Source organism: Limulus polyphemus, unplaced genomic scaffold, assembly GCF_000517525.1.
Source record: "Limulus polyphemus unplaced genomic scaffold, Limulus_polyphemus-2.1.2 Scaffold4632, whole genome shotgun sequence".
Taxonomy (NCBI): domain Eukaryota; kingdom Metazoa; phylum Arthropoda; class Merostomata; order Xiphosura; family Limulidae; genus Limulus; species Limulus polyphemus.
This window is the reverse complement of record NW_013670242.1, coordinates 65,641-82,160: the sequence shown is the minus strand read 5'-3', so window position 1 is coordinate 82,160 and position 16,520 is coordinate 65,641. Positions and strand designations below refer to the sequence as shown.

The window sequence follows — 16,520 nt, the reverse complement described above, 5'->3', positions numbered from 1 at the left end:
AGTTTTTTTAGCTTGCAGATGTTGTTTCTTACTAGCAATGAGATATATCTCTCTGGGTTTGTAAGTACATCCTAATATATTATTAGTCATATTTTCATGTATGTCCCTTGTCAATAGCGTTTTAGTTGTCTTCACCCTCATTGTAGTATTTCACGCGACAGTGGTTGCCATAGCAATGACACTGAACGAAAGAACAATCGATAAAGCGGTGTAAGTCTGATGATTGACTATCTGTGGTATGCAGACGGTTTAAAACTACTAGTTCTGGCCCGTGGAAACACTTGAGGGTTATTAGACACTTCAGATATTCAGGTGTTAAAAGAAGTTTTTGAGCACAAGCATGTCAGAGTGCTTATAAGTTTCTACTGTTTTCTAAAACGTTTTTTTAGCGACTCATGAATCTTAAAAGCGGTTTGGACTGAAGAATCTGGAGTTAACAATCCATTTATATATATAAGATTTATATAAACTAGACGGTAGGTGCGCTTATCTTTTGTTTTACCCTAATGCTCACAGTTAGAAAGCAAATGTAATAAAATATTTTAATTATTATTTTCTTCCATGAAAACCATTCAGTAATATGCAAACATTTCTTGATTTCAGAATAAAAGATTAAGTAATCTTATCATAGTTTATATATCAAAATTAAGATTTTATTGCAGCCACTGTAAAATATAACGTTTGTATATAAATCGTAATTTCCCAAAGCCATTTTATAAATTTACTGTAAGCCTAATTATCTTCCCAGCAGTTTTGTATCGTATCCTCATGTTTTTTCTTACTTTGTGTAGCACCGTAATTTATTTTCCCGTTTATCAAGAATTCATAATACATGACACTCATCTAACTCATAACGTGGTGAAAAAAAGCCTGTAAATATGCACCAATTATTTATGAATAAAGTATAATTGCGCTTTCTCAGCATCGAAATTGTTATTTAAATACTCTCTAAATTACAGTATTTTTTTTAAACCGTGTGGTGTGGCCTAACTTTCAGAGCTAAGCCTTTTGATAGTTAATATACAGAAGTTAAGTATGCATTACATAAAATTTTAATGTTATATATTTATACGTACGCATTCAAATTAAATTGGAAATATATTATTTGACCAGCGATGAGTAACATAGATTGTTTGTTACGCAACTGAAGAAATACACCTCAGCACTTATAAATCCTTAAAATATTTTAACTACATAAGACAGCTACTGGAATAGTACTTACCAATTGGTTATAGTGTTAGATGTGTCAAAATCTGAGGTAATTCATAGTTAGCTTATAAAGTATACTTAAAAATATAAGATAAGAAAAACGTTCTGAAAGAGTATAGTGAAAAGAAAGATGTCTAGTAATGTGTAGATATATATAAAATTATGTCTAGCACAGTGTTGATATCAAGGAAGGACGTCTACCAAAATGTAGATATCTAAGAAAGAAGTCCAGTAGAGTTTAGCATCAAAAGGAGACGTTTAGTAAAGTGTATATATCGAAGATAGGCGTCTATTAATGTGTAGACATCTGAGGTGGGCGTTTAGTCAATTGCAGACATTTAAGGAGAACGTTTAGCTAAATGAAAATCTTCAAGAAGGATGTCTAGCAAAGTGAAGATATCCAAAGAGGTCGTCTTGTAGATATTCAAAGGAATATTTATAAAGTGTAGATATCTAAGGAGGACATCTATCAAAGTGTAGACATCCAAGAAGGACATCTATTAAAGTTTAGAAATTCAAAAGGGGCATCTAGTAAAGTGTAGACATCCAAGAAGGACGTCTGGTAAAGCGTAGATATACAAAAAGGACATTTGGTAAGGTACAGATATCTAAAGTGGACGTCTAGCAAAGTGTTTACATACAAGAAGGGCGTCTGGTAAAATAATTCAAGGATGGCGTCAAGTGAAAAGTTAAAATTCAGGAAGAACATTTGGTAACGTACAGAAATATAAGGAGGACGTTTAGCAAAGTGTAAACATCCAAGAACGACTAGTAGTAAAACAGACATCTAAGAAAGGCACCTAATAAAGTGTATATATCTAAAGAAGACCCAGAGCACATGTGAGAGTCAGAAATTGCATAATAGCTTTAACTTTCGTTAAATTTATTTACATCTTAGAGTAACTTTTCATTGATGAGATGCGAGTTATAACGATTATAACAAATTCAAAACAAGCGGCCTTCAATGTGACGTCAATAGTTGGCTTGATTCCTGGCTAGCTTTCAACATTTATGTTGTATTTCATCTGAAAGTTTTAAAAAATAAACACGATAGAGTATAAAAAATAGTTTTTTATTGTAGAGCAAAGCCACACTGACCTATCTGCTGTGCCTATTGTGAGGAATCGAACGCTTGATTTTAGCGTTGTAAATCCGTAAACTTACCGCTGTTCCATCGGGGGGAGTGAGAAATAGTTAATGATATACATAAATACCATACACAAAATTCCAAATGAGAAGAAGACAATAGTAGTAGCTATTGGATCATAAGCCCTACCTTTAAGATTAACACTGCTGTTAAAAAAAACAAAAACAACGACATAAAAACTGCATCCACAAGACAGTTTCAACGGGAAGAGATTAGTTAATAAAATTATATAAACCCAATATTTAAAATTCCTGCTGGGATTTAAACAAAGATTACTGTTTTAAGCAAGAAGATTAATAAAAAGACCTTAAGCTACAAAAATTGCTTGCTCTCGTCAGCTATAAGAACTATGGTGCAAACTGTTACGTAACAACACAGCTCAAAGGCTGCTAGAGTATTTATAGCGCACCTGCTTACTTGGCTCTTCTCAACCTTTCCATTACATTGGAACTTCCCTGTGATGACGCTTGTGTCAGAATACTGACGTCAGAGATGCCATTGAGCGATGTCCCGCAGTCAGCTGGGGTATAGCAACCATATTGACGTACTTGAAGATCAGCTTGTAATGTACCGTTGGGATGAGGTAGCCTTATCGAAATGACAGTTGCTGAATTTCCTATTTATACTCTCTTCCTACGTTGACTGGGTTATTTCGCATTATTTACCTTTAATTTCATATTTGAAACTACAGTGTAAGTTTTGACACTAGTCGGACCCAACTTGTCTTCGGATAAAACTAGGTAAGGAAAATAAAATAAAATTTCGTGCCAGTTTTTTTTTTTTTTTTCAGTGATCAGTCGAATTCGTAAATTAAAACAAACTGATGTATTTTTAAATTTCAGCAAACAGTCAAGGGAATCATTAAAATTATGTTCATGTGACTGTGAAATCGAGTGTTCATGTTTATAACAATTTTAAAGAAGTTCAGTTATCACCTACTTAACAAATTGTTGGAATCTTTTGAAATTCCATCCATATTTGTTTTCGTATAATCAATGGATGAAGAAAATTGTTCGTAATTCTAGGATACAAACGATGCTGATTTTGAAAAATAGTTATTTTTTAAAACTAGATCAGTTTGTTTTAGTATTATTTTCTTGTGGTGTTATTGGGACAGATTTGATCAGAATTGTAAAATATAGAACTAAAAAATGCAGTATACGAGCGAAGAAGCTATACTTATAGTTTTTTATTATCAGATATTGCAGATCGTACCTTTGAGTCTAACTATTGATGGAAACTAGAGCGGGATAATATTAAACATGATAAAAATAAATCGGTTTTACGAGTTACTTTTGATGACCTGTTTCAGAAACATAGGCATACGACTGACTGTTCATACCTTGCCTCACAATACCCAGGCTTACGACTGACTGTCCATACCTTGCTTCACAATACCCAGGCTTACGACTGACTGTTCATACCTTGCAACACAATACCCAGGCTTACGACTGACTGTTCATACCTTTCCTCACAATATATATACTTACGACTGATTATATGTGATCTCTTCTACAACACCTAGCCTAAAGACCGACTGTTCATATCTTGCCTCATAATACCTAGGCTTACGACTGATTGTTCACACCTTGCTATGCACACTTGTAATGAAAGTGAGACTCAATCCAGTGTTATATATATATGGGAAGTATTGTTATATATTGACTTGACTGTCACATATCGTATATACTGCAGTGTAATCTATATAGATCCGAGAAGGCACATGATCGTCCCACGTGGTCTGTTATATGTACAAAGATGATACCATGCAATACTGACGTCAGTGTTCTGCCTACACTTACAAACAACCTGTATGGACTATTTAGTATACAGGTGTTCAAAAGTTGAAAAATAAAATATGACAGGTGTTAGGCCGCCAAGCGTCCTTCATTTTATATATCATACGTATTAAAGATACTATCTCAGTCTTTGCCTCTCTATCTAAGTTCTCTTTCTATTCATCTACTTGCCTACCCCTCTTCTCTGTATTTAAAACTGTTTATCTGTGGGAATCGGTGCTTTTATACATTTTGTCATTGTTTATTTATGCGTCCGCCCCACGTGTTTGTATTTTTAATAAAATTTTTAGTTTTAGGTATCATTCATCACAGTGAAAATGCGTAGTTACTTTGAATTGTTATAAACTTAAGCTAATATACTCTCGTAGACTCTTCCATGTTGTAGATGACACATTACAATGAGAATGTTTGTTTGTAGTTAAGCGCAAAGGCACACAATGAACTATCTGTGCTGTGCCCACCACAGATATCGAAACCCATTTTTTGACGTTATAAGTCTTCAGACTTACCGTTGTGCCGTTGGAGGGCAATGGAAAATTAGAAGATTTTGTAATATAAAACTAGCTTCCACGTTGTTAAGTTATACATATATATATGTTTTACAAATCGCCTTCAAAGTAACGTGTGTTCATTAAGTTATTTAATATGTTTTCAAAGTTTTGTGGAGGTTTTCTTCTGATGAGACTTTTGCAGTAATCTCGTTTTTTTTTTTTTACGTTGGTTTGAAAAAAAACAAAACAATATAAGTATTCTATAATATTTTGTCAGATATGGATATTTTCAAACACGTTCCACTTAGTTTCCAAGTTCTATTATCAAGCTGATTGTATACTTTTAGTGGTCAAGATGATCTGTTTAAAAACATATATTATACCAACCGTAATCTTCACTGATACACATAGAAAACAGGTGTCTATATCAGAACTGGAGCCGTAATCTCCGCTTATTTACATACAAAGTGATTCGGGGTAAAACAGGTGTTTTTATCAAAAATCCTCTCACTGCCATGAACATCTACATGTACATGGCACAAGATCTGTGTTATCTCAAGGTCACTTGAATATATTTTCCTTCTTGTGCGTAGTGTTACTAGAATATCTAAAACGTTTTCACACAAGAGTTTAATGTTATAGAAATAAGCATACTGCTTTGGGCTCGGGTCTCACCTCAGTAGTCTTATCAGCTCCAGAGTCTAGGAAACAATGAATTCAAATAAAAGTTTGTACTATGACTCTCTCGAGCGAAAATTAGTTTTCCCGATTAACAATGTCCACAAGATAATTGGTTGATTGCACGTCCCAAGAACACCATTACCAAGATGATTGGTTGATTGCACGCCCAAGAACACCATTACTAAGATAATTGGATGATTGCACTTTCCAAGAACACCATTATCAAGATGATTGGTTGATTGCACGTCCCAAGAACACCATTACCAAGATGACTGCACTGTCCAAGAACACCATTACCAAGATGATTGGTTGATTGCATCTCCCAAGAACACCATTACTAAGATGATTGGATGATTGCACTTTCCAAGAATACCATTACCAAGATGATTGGTTGATTGCACTTTCCAAGAACACCATTACCAAGATGATTGGTTGAATGCACTTTCCAAGAACACCATTACCAAGATGATTGGTTGATTGCACTTCCCTATAACACCATTATCAAAATGATTGGATGATTGCACTTCCTAAGAACACCATTACCAAGATGATTGGGTGATTGCACTTTCCAAGAACACCATTATTAAGATGATTGGATGATTGCACTTCCCCTCTATAACACATTACCAAGATGATTGCATGATTGCTCTACTCAAGAACACCATTACAAAGTGACTGCATGTCTTTGTTAACTTGAACAGCATGGATTGAATTGTTGGTTCGATTATTGGTTCAGTAAACAGAATCTATATAGATCAGGTGTGACACATTTTGGAAACGGGGTATCTTTGTTTAAAATTGTTTGCGACCATCAGAAGTTATTTGATATAAGGTGATATGCTATACCTTTTCATGTGTCAGGGCCTGTATTGTGATTCTAGCAGTTTACCTTACGCAAGTTAAACGAAACCTGTAATGAGAAATCTGTTATTATTCGTTTATATATTTCAAATGAATGTTAAAGTGATTGCATTTTGTACGATAAAATACATTAGAGTTGTAGAATAAGTGCTGGTAACGTTAGTTTGTATCAATTTCGATTTGACAAAAGGAATTTTAAAGAGTTGCACTTTTTTCTTATGAAGATGGAACTTAAATCAAAAGAAGTAAAAGCCGAGAATGGGTATGAATTGAGCCCACGAATCTACGTATCGAGTACTGCAAGCTACACATTTCACTTAATTAATTAGGCTTGTTGTTGTTAAACCATTAAAATAAGCACGTTGACAAAAAGTGGCAATAATTGTATATGCTACACACACAAATCAAATAGTAAATATGCAACTTACAAACATAAATGTACATATGAAGTTGTTAAAGTAAATTTGTAATTATAATTAAAGGGTGTTCATAAATTCTTTGTGCAAATTTGAACTTTTATAACTCCCATTCACACATGATAGAAACAAACTATAAATGATGCATGAAAGCACAATTCGTGATGTTTTAAAATACAATACAGTTCAGTTTTGTGTATTTAAACATAACCGCTATCCACTGTGATAAATTTTTCAATCCGATTTTCTAATTCTCTGAAAACATTCTCCAGTTACTGAGAGATGATGTCATGAATTGCATTTGTGATTCGAGCTTTACGTTATTTGAAATAACGGGGTTTTGATAAATAAATAGTAGTTTTTACATGCCCCATAAAAAGAAGTCCAATGAGGACAGGTCAGGGGAACGAGGTGGCCAAGCAAGTTTATCTTTTCTTCTAATGTCGCCTTCTTCTTCTATCAGTTAGGGATCTGAAATAAAAACAAATTGAAACATAGAAAATTTAACCGTATTCTGGATCCTACTCATTCACTCTAAGGGATTTCTATGATACCACAGAGCAGGTAAGATAGAGAAAATTTGGTGTCATGACTACAAGATGTATTTTTTGCAGGAGTACTCTGTTTTTCATGATAAATACATTTTCCCGTGCTCTTCTGATCCTTTGTGTTTTAAGCTTAAATATATTTAAATGAGATAATGGCATTTTCCACAAGTAGAAGGATTTATAACCAGGAGAAAGAGTCTATTACTGTATTGTTGTGGGTAGATAATAGTCAGATAGAATTTTCAGACCTCAGAGAAGTCCATATGCTACAAAGGTTCAAGGCTTCAATCTCGTTGGAGCCACAGACTTGAAAAGGAGAACTGCTGGATTATGGTGCTCTCAGAACAGATGATCGAGTTATATCCCAGAGGATCAGTATTAGTGCACAGAAGGTACAGGCAGCTAAGGTTCATTGTCTCAGTGACATGCTCTCTTTGAAGTTTGAGACTGAATTGAGCATTCTCTAAAGGAATTCTAGACATTTGACAAACAGGGTAATTGAATTTTTATTCTGACCAATGTCACGTGATACCAGCTGAGAAAGACTGGAGTTGCTGGTGGTGGATGACACCCAACAGCTTGGGCTGTTTTGCCAGCAGGTAAAACAGTGGACATTCACTGGCTCATATCCTTTTTTTTACTATAATGCAAGCTTTAGTGGGTGCATTGACTTGCAAATGGCTTTACAATATCATAATAGTTTAGCTTATGATGTCTGTAGCTCCGTATGTTAGACAATGTACTTTACTATAGAATATTGTATTTAGTCTATGGCTGGGCTGAGTGTATGTTGATATGTATTGTAGTGACAACATGAATATTAATCCTGGCTGGAAGAACTTTAGCTGAAAAGTCTTGGTTTGGCTTAATTCTGCAGGTGATTATATATTTTGCAATTATGGGAGAACGAGTCGACTTAAGTGGCTCACAGATGGCAGCACGCTATGATACCACAGCCATCGAGACACAGCTAGCGTTGGTAACTCCTGCATGTTGCATTGGTAATTGTGCAAGAGCCAGAGGCAGTGTGAAGCTAGTAATAAATACGTAAGTATGTAACATTGAGACATATGTACATGACAATATAAGTGTATGAATGAATATATATGTTTAGTGTTTCACACATAAGTGGATGTTACAAAACATCATTCTTGAGTGTTTTATGACATAAAGGAATAAACTACACAGAGATCGCAACTATCACACAACATATGAATGAAATATAAATGATTTGATCTGAATGTTAAGACATTGAATATGAAGTAAACTATGATTACTAACCTGGAGAGCTTTTTTACTGGACTCAGCATCTGTTTGTATAACAATTAAACAAGAGTGGGGAGAATGTAGATGGGTTACAGGTAGTTAGCTGTCTTATCGTGGTAACAATAACTGTGAGCAGCACAGATAAGTGTTGATCAAACATGAGGTCCTTTGTAGTTTTGTGTACCAGGATGCACACTGATGAAAGGGGTGTATTGTCTAAGGACAATATGCACTTGAATATACGTAAGTCTGGACCATTACTTTAAAGCATTGATTCCTAGTTGAATTTCTCTACAATCAGAATTCAATCCTGACTATTTTTATATAAAACTTACTCTCTTTTTAACTCAGTTGTGTTATCTTTCATTCATTTTGTTGACAAATTGTGCCATAAGTTACTGAAGAAGAAAACTTTTCAGATAATTTTCTCTTAGGAGATTTAGACGACTTGGAGACTTACCTCAAAGTCCACAAAATTCCTAGCACTGTTCTAGGGTGTGGTTCAGCTGATGCAGAGTCAATGGATGAAGACGAATTGTTCAATGACTTATCACACATACAAGCTCTTGCGTGTGGTTCGGCAGTTGGAGGGGTCTCTAGAAATTAAAGGTAATTGAATTTTCTCTGAAGATTGTAGCTAACTTGTTTATTGCTTTTAAAAAAAACTCTACAATTCCTAACAACCCAGTGGAGACGAACCCACCGGCAGCTCAGCCATGGATGACAATTTCAGTATTAGAGCCTATTAAATATGAGCTGATGGAGCTATAGAAACATTATTGTAAAACCATATCATCTCTAAACTAATGTAGACCTTTTCATAAATAAAGTGAAGATGAAGACGAGACACACTTGCAGGGCACAGGTATGTAGGTCCAGCCATTTCTATTATCAACTGGAAAATTTATAATAACTAAATCAACAATCATGACTGAGGTCAACATTGAAGCCTAAATGACCATTGCTACCCATCACAAATGAAACACTCTCAAAAATATCAGACCATAGATGTTAAACTGGAACTCTCATTAACACTCCAACACTGATAACCTAATGACCCATTATAAAGTGGCTTTGCCAAACTCAGGTTACCAAGTGGACCAAGGCCTGGGCCCTATATAGTAGAGAAAATGATCAACTAATGAAGCATGAATACCCCACATCAGAGTTGAAGGAGAAAGCATGGTGATTCTAAACCCACAAGGCTCTGGGAGGGGTCAAGAAGATCATTTGGCAGATCATTTCTGCAAGCTGGATGTATCAACTGCTGCTCTTAAAAGCCTGTAATCAGGGCTTCAATAATTCTCGAGCTTGGGTTAGAGTTGCACTCTTGTTCAATCAGTTTGTTTTGTTGTTCTTGATTTTCATTTTTATGTATAGAACATTACCTTCCCTTCACCAATGACTTTGGGAAGTTATCATATAGCATGTCAAATATAAACATTGATATGTATTTTTTGGCAACTCAAAATTTATCATTGTTTGCTTTTGTATATAGGTATCAAAATGTATTCTTCATCATTCGTATTTTTTTTTTATTTATGTGAAGTGGCAGCAGTGTTTATCAATCTCTTCTTTCAGTGCAAGCAACTCTTGTAGTAGTTATGCAGTTAAAACAATTTCAATATTAAATAGTGTTCTTCAATGAATATTTGTGTGTGCTTGCACTTAACCTTTAAGTTTTTGTATTTATTATGTCTTTATCATCAGTCTTAAAATGCTGTTGGTTTTATATGGCGTGATTAATAATGTCAATTGTAAGATTTTTCCATGTGGTGTGGAATATCATAATCAAGAGTTATTGCTAAGGGATTATATCACGTGTAATACATCAAAATATCATTGTTTATTCTTCTTCTTTACTATGTTTTTTTACCTTTTTTTATTGCACAATATTCTTGAATATGTTTCATGTAATAAAATAAGAACATTCTCCTCTTATACGTACAGATAAATATTATCATGAGTAAATGGTTTTTGTTTTGTTATGATTATCTGTATGTCTTTATTGCTTTTTTGAAGGATATTTTTTGTGTGCTTTTATAAAGGGACTGTTTCGTTCTGAATTAATATTAAAGGATATAATTACATATGTATATGTTTGTATTTTTGATTTCACCGTAATAGTTTTGTTATATTTTGTATTTCTAACCTTAAAGGACGCATTTCATTTTATATTATTGTCCTTTGCTAAAATATCATTATACTGCATTGTATTTAGTTTGCTTTTGAGTTATAATTTTGATTTGTAATTTGTGACCTTTTTTATATAGCTAAGGTACCTATTTTAATTGTATATATTTCTGTGTAATTGTTTTATAGGGGCAAGAGTAAGTTATACTGGTTTCTTAGTCAATGCGCGAGTTTTTTCCATTGGATATTTAAGTTAGTGATGGCCAGGATAGCCAAAAGTCAAGGGGACAGGAAATACGTAGTATGCAGACATACTAGGTATTTTCTATCTTCTTTATTTAATAATGTGAAAACCAAAAGTCAAACTTACTCTTGTTTGAAAATTTTAATGCATACACGTGTGTCTAGGTTTAAAAGTAAAATATAAGTCAAGGTATGTGGTTAAGGGTTTTTCTCGTTACCTATGGTTTTGGACCATTCTCCTTGTTATTACGTGTGCTTTCTGGTGGGAAGATTGCTGAAAATCAATCACTATGTAAAGGCAGACAGCAATCTTTCTCACGGGCAGGTCGGGCGATATTTTGTGGTTATATCATTCCTTATTTTTGAGATGGAATGGCTACCAGTGACTTGGGTAGTGCACGCAACCTGGAGAAGGATAGCATTGTATTCTACATACGGGTAGGGGTCAGAGTGCATGGCATCACGTTTTACATTCAAAATGTTATTAACGTACTATTTTATGAATGTATGTATATAAATTTACGATCAAACTGTGGTTTGTAATTGAAATTTTAGTAATTATTTAATTTCTTAGTTCAAAAGTAAATGTTAAAAAAAATGCTAAATACCGATTTTTTTGTGTCACATGGTACTTCGTCTTCTGCCTTTGCTCAGATTGTATTGTGAGCGTCATAAAATGCAATGTCTACAGTTTTTAACGAATTAGAAAATCAAATTACCAATAATGACAAGCTAGCATATAAAATAAGAACCTCCTACCTTTCATATTTGGTGAGATATCATTATATTTAGCGAACCCGCCACAGTGGCTCTGTCCAACTCTTCCTCATTTGAAAATACTTGTTTACCTACGCCTACTTCTCTTAAGTACATGTTTATAACTAATCGAAAGCGCTCACTTGGAACTACGTAATCCTGTTAGTATTCTTAAAGAGTTTACGCGGGTAATAGCTGTCATATTAGTTGCAGCGTTAGAAGAGTGGTGATTAAGACGATATGCTGATCGGAAATGATATTTTTAGACCCAAATACAGCTTAGTTAGAAAGCCTGGTAATTTACAGATGAATTTGGCAGTATCGGTATAGTAAATTATAGTTTTTGTTATTTAAAAATGCATTTATAACACCTACAAAAATTATCTTGTTTTTTACGTCCTCCATGTGCGAAATTCGACGAAGCTTAACACATATGATGCACAAGTACAAAAAAAAACACGTAACATCATAAGTAATAGAGATTATTTTTTCTATATATTCTTTATTTAATGTTCTATCTTTTAACAAAATTAACTGATATTTGAGAATTTATTTATAAATAGTAATAATATATATATATATACTTATGTAATGTATGGTAACAGAAGTGTGATTGTATTTTATTTGTACAAAATACTGGTGCACTAGTGCTAAGACTAAGAATGGTAAGATATTTGCTTTGTAAAGGCCAGATTTATACGGTACAGGTAGAATATGTACATATTTGTGTTTGAGATAAAGTTTTACAAAATGATGATTGTATATTAGCTAGAACACACGAAGAAATTATTTCACTACTATATAATCACATAAGCTACTTTGTTTTGCAACCAAGTTTTTGCAACAGTTACTTTTGTTTATCGGTATTGTGCAACTTCTGCTCACGTCAGTTTATACCAGCTGCTAAACTAGTTTTGTGTTTTGTTACTGTGGTCAGGACTAAAGAATTTTTTAAGGCCTGTCTATGTGAAACTTTTATTAGAAGAATTCTTATGTACTATAAATTTAGAGTATAGGAAAATGATTATTTATGGAGTAATTTCAAAAGAGGTATTTTACAGACACATTAAAAAATTATGCATTTGTTAGTTTGAAGTTTTACCCTTAAAAGAAGTATATTTAAATTTGAAAAATATTTTGTAGAGTGCATTCTCGCAAAACAGATTTTATAAAATTTGTGTCCATAGAGTAGAATATCTATATAATAAAACATTTATTTTAATTGATAAATTATTTAATGAAATTACCACGTCTTTTGTACTGTGAAATATATTACTCCGTTGTGGTAAGTCCTCCAATGGGTCAACGGTAAGTTTACGAACCTACACAGCTAAAATCCAGCGTTTGATTCTCCGCGGTGGACAAAGCACAGACAGTTGCTTGTGTGGTTTTGCGATAAAATAGACAAATCGTCGTGATAAAACTCATCTCTTAACCAGAAGTTTTGATACAGTCACATAAACTTCTGTACGTCATTTATTTCTATATAACTTGATATTTTCAAGAAACAATCGTTATCTCAAGCTTTCGTTAAGGAACCTAAAGATAAAGAAAATCCGTTGTTTGTAGTCATGGGGTACTTTAGACTATCACCTTAACAAGAATGAACAGGTGTTTGTGTGGCTGAGTGAATTATGAGTACCGTAAATAAAAATATCATTTCTAACGCGAAATATCTGCATAACAGGGATGCACGTTTCTCAAAGCATGCTCAGTCATGACAGAGCACTTTTAGATCAGAGCATGGTCGTGGGGACCTCAGTTATAAGAAGAGAATGACGTCACATCTTTCAACAATGATGTGAAATCCTGTTCTAATACGAATAAAATTTTAGACGTAGAGCGTAATGTCCCGGACATCTGAATGAACATTTTGTAAACTTCACTGGACCGCACTTTTTCAGCCCCGCGGTGACTCAGCAAAAAGTTTGAAGACTTGTATAACATTTAAATTCTTAGTTTGATCTATGCGATGGCACATAAGGAACCCCTTGTGTAGTTTTATACTAAAACGAATCATTTTAAAGCAGAAATAAAATGTGCACGTTCTTAACTTTTGTTATTTATGATATTTATAAAATTCAATAAAATCGTACATCTCACTACATGCGGCAGCAATAAACTTGTTTAGAACAAATTTCAAGAGATTTTTGGCTGTATTCTTCTCGATAATATTACTTAAATTAAGATATGTTACTCTGTGACGTGAATGTACTTATTAGAAATTCATAAAAATGTCCAAAAAATGAGTAATCACTCATTTTCAGCGTGAGTTTTATTTATTTTACAACAGTTTTAAGTTTCTCTTCAGAACACGGGAAAAACTGGAGTATGATGGTATATATCAGTGCTTGGATTGAGGGACAGATGGTAGCACTGTTTCTATTGTTAAGATAAATAATAATTTTGCCCACCTTCGTAACAGAATTATGGGGAAAAGTTCTAAGAGTGAGCCTTCACTGACTGACTTAGCTCTCAATGGAGACACGTGCATAGGCGTCGCTAGGCACTGGCACACAAGGCCGTGCCGCGATTATATTTGACAGTGCTCCGAATCCCCAGTTGGTGTCTTAAAAAAATCAGATCGATAACCATGATCGATATCATACAGAAACTCCGAAAATTCTCGTGCGTATGGGCCCGAGCTCCGAATGGTTTAATTAATCACCAAGCGACACCTCTGTACACGTATATACAGCTACAGTCTACTGATTCTTTCTTTGCTGAATATAATCTTCACTAACCATTGATAACGTTAGTTTTAGTTTGCTTTTACTGTTTGTTTTATTCAAAATTGTTGTTAAATCTTAGTTTTGATCTAATTAGTGACAGATCAATGAGGTAATTAAATTGACGATATATTCGTATGTATGAGAGCGCTAGTACATTGTACACTTCTTTCATTATATTTATGGAGTTCCCCATGTTAAGTAATTACAATTCGAGCAAGCATGTTCATCTTAAATAGCCCCCCAGTGGCTCAGCGGACTAGAAACCGGGTTTCGACACCCGTGGTGGGCAGAGCACAGATAGCCCATCGTGTAGCTTCGTGCTTAACTTCAAACAACCAAACAAATCGTATTCTAGTTACTTGAAAAATCAAAAAAATTATTGTATTTAATCTTGCTTTCTATATGTGCTTTAATTATGATGTGACATCTTAGATGAAGAATCACAAAGTTAACTTTCATGACAATTATACCAGTTAAAATATAAACCGTTGAAATTAATTTTATCGCATTTTCGCGTGACATTTAAAATCTGAACAGAATACAGTTTTATTTTTGTAATTGACTTATATGTGTTGAAAGGATATTTTGTATGAAAAAAGTGCATTAGCGTTTACAGTAGTCTATTTACATGCTGTTACGCAATATTATATTCCAAACACTAGAGGGCGTTGCAGTGATTAAGAAAAGTCAGGGAAGATGCCTGTCTTGCAATATTAGGATTGTTAATAAAATTAAATGCAGGTAAGTTAAATAAATTTTATTTTAATTTTAAAAATAGTTTAAGCCTTGATGATTTTTCCTGCAGAAAATGATGCATGTATTTATGTGTAAATTCAGTATGATAAAATTATACATTTTGCCTGTTTTCTGTGCAGAAGTTTCTCTTGTTTCGCTGTCTGGCATGACTTGGCACTCGACTCGCAATCTGCGGGTTCGAATCCCCATTACCAAACATGCTCGTCTTATCAACTGCAGAGGCGTTATAATGTGAGGGTTAATCCCACTACTATTAGTTGGTAAAAGAGTAACCCAAACGTCGGCGGTTGTTGGCGTTGTCTAGTTACCCTTAGCAGTTTTATCACTGCTAAATTATGGACGGCTAGCACAAATAGCCCTCGAGTAGTTTTGCGCGAAATTTAAAACAAACTATAATTTATTCCTAATAATCACTCCTTTCAGATAAAACTGGCATAATAAAAATGTTTATATGAAGTTAACTAGAATCATATATAATGCTTGGAAATTTGGCAATGTGGTTGCTGCTTGTTGAAGGTAAAGATAAAGAAGGACATTTTTGTGGCCTAGCCTTGCCTACTATAACTTATCATAAAGTACGGTAATACTTAATAGTAGGGATTGTGATGAAACAAAATGGCGGCCATAAAAGTCGCCAGTTTTAAAACCACCTTTAAAATATCTGAATATTAAAGATGATTATTTCACAGTATCAACAGCCAAAAACTAAAGCTTATTGTACTTATAAAGCTGCCTAAATCGTATATACGTGTGTATGGAGTGAATCAAAATTTCACTATTTCAACGAATTTTCATCTAAGTAAGTAAGTAACTCTTCGAGACAAGCGTACAGAAAAAATGACGAATCTTATCGCTCTGATTTTTTCACAGAACTCTTCCGTTTGGGGTCTCAATAATTTCTTTCCTGTACTAAAAAAGGATAGTAGTATATATATATATATTTGAGGGTAGGTTGGTAGAGATTCTAATGAGTAATAAAATCGAATTGGGTATACACTCTCTCCCACGCTTGGTATTGCTGGCACACAAAAATATAGCTAATAAAAACGAAACAAACTAGTATAATAAAATATTTTTAATTTTATAGAGGCAAGTAGGGATCGATATATACGTAACCTAACTAGCTATAGTAATATAGAAAGTTTTAATTCTAAAAAAGGCGTTATGTTTGCGGAGTTACAACGCTAGAAACCTGGTTTCGATACCCGTGGTGGGTAGAGCACGGATAGCCCATTGTGTATCTTTGTGCTTAACTTCAAAACCTAAACCTGCTACAAAAAGTATTGAAACAAGAAAGTCAAAACTAAAAAACCGAGTTACTTAAAATTTAAAAAACTTTATCCCTACTTTGTCTCAGACTAACATAATTACAGTAATTTGCCAAAGCAGGGATAATAGCCCCCCAGTAGCACAGCGGTATGTCTGCGGACTTACAACGCCGCTAGAATCCGGGTTTCGACGTACCCGTGGTGGAGTCGTGGG

At 34.0% G+C, this 16,520-nt stretch overlaps 1 protein-coding gene across 4 annotated transcripts in view; it reads left to right on the top strand.

Annotated features, from left to right (window-relative positions):
- Positions 1 to 297: 297 nt before the first annotated feature.
- LOC106471452 (mitogen-activated protein kinase kinase kinase 13-like) overlaps positions 298 to 16,520 on the top strand; it is a 73,075-nt gene continuing 56,852 nt past the window's right edge. Inside the window, exon 1 of one of the 4 annotated variants that reach the window (XM_022400067.1) lies at positions 298 to 476. The gene's annotated coding sequence lies outside the window, so the exon portion shown is untranslated. Of the gene's footprint in view, positions 477 to 2,864; positions 3,097 to 8,178; positions 8,200 to 14,968; positions 15,024 to 16,520 lie in introns of those variants that run through there. The other 3 variants (XM_013932056.2, XM_022400069.1, XM_022400068.1) reach the window with 3 other exon arrangements.